The following is a 1,132-nucleotide window of genomic DNA, read 5'->3' on the forward strand; positions in this document are numbered from 1 at the left end:
TGTTCACCAATCACAACGCACTGGGACAGCTAACCAATCACAACACATTTTGTTTTTCGGAAGGCGGACCTTCATCAAAGCCGGAACTAATCGAGCCGTTTGTGCCAGCCTGGGGAGAAAGGTATTTTAATAATGTAAATTATGTGAAAAATAATGTCAGTGGGGATCTAAGGTTGTAATTGAATTATTAATTATTATTATTAAAATGATTATTTTATATATGTGTAATTTTTCAAATCGTAAAAGATGTTGCGGATGAGTTCAATGACATTCAAAATACAACGTAAGTGGCTGGACTGACCTAACTGATGATAATTATCATGTATGAACACATATATTGTCTGAGTGGTAGTTTTACATTTAGTTTGTATTTATTCTGTATTAAATAGTATTGACTGGGAAGATGAAACGTGGTGTCCGGATTTTGAGACCGAGTCGGTGTCATCTTTAGAAGAATATGACACCAAAGAAGTAGACTCAGACTCTGATGACAGTGATGATGACTACAGTCCACGTATCTGTGTTCGGTAAGTTTAAAGACTAAATGGTTGGTAGACATAAAAGTACTGCTAATTCTGTATTTTTTACATAACACCTCTAATTATTAATGGTCAAGGGGTGCTTCAAAGACAGCCGTTAACTTAGAAGATATTCCAGCAATCAGCATGGAGGACACGGTGCACGATGTCTTACATTCCCACAATCCATCGACCACTGAGATGCCTCCAACCAAAGACTCTCTTAAGGTCTAGGTTGTGGAGGATGCAATTGGCCATTCGGCATCCATAGTGTACCATGATTGTCTGAAGCAGTTGGCCAATTACCTTGTTTTACCAGTCACAAAGTGTAATGCTCACGATATTAACACAAAGTTACTTGCTTGTCAACCTTCTGAAATTAGTGTGACATCCAGGGGCACAGCTGCTATTATTGAATGGGTAAGTATATATTATTCAAAAACCTTTGTTACATGTCTTTAGATTTAGATTGTAGAGAGTTTGTCATATACTGTATGTTATGTAATGTACTGTTGACCCTGTTTTTCTAATCTTTCGTTTACTTCAGATATGTTCTTCAGGCCATACTGTTTGGAAATGGTCTTCACAGCCAACTTTCACACATGGCATGCTAA

At 37.3% G+C, this 1,132-nt stretch overlaps 1 protein-coding gene and 1 long non-coding RNA gene across 2 annotated transcripts in view; both read left to right on the top strand.

Moving 5' to 3' along the window:
• LOC107660666 (T-cell immunomodulatory protein-like) overlaps nucleotides 1–1,132 on the top strand; it is a 156,619-nt gene that overhangs the window by 12,921 nt on the left and 142,566 nt on the right. The gene's annotated exons all lie outside the window — the stretch shown is intronic.
• Nucleotides 400–1,125, top strand: LOC107660667 (uncharacterized). The gene is made up of 3 exons (XR_001631033.1): nucleotides 400–527; nucleotides 617–938; nucleotides 1,066–1,125. It is a non-coding gene; the product is annotated as an uncharacterized LOC107660667 (long non-coding RNA).

The sequence above is a fragment of the Sinocyclocheilus anshuiensis genome, unplaced genomic scaffold (genome assembly GCF_001515605.1).
Source record: "Sinocyclocheilus anshuiensis isolate Anshui unplaced genomic scaffold, SAMN03320099.WGS_v1.1 scaffold1879, whole genome shotgun sequence".
Lineage (NCBI taxonomy): Eukaryota > Metazoa > Chordata > Actinopteri > Cypriniformes > Cyprinidae > Sinocyclocheilus > Sinocyclocheilus anshuiensis.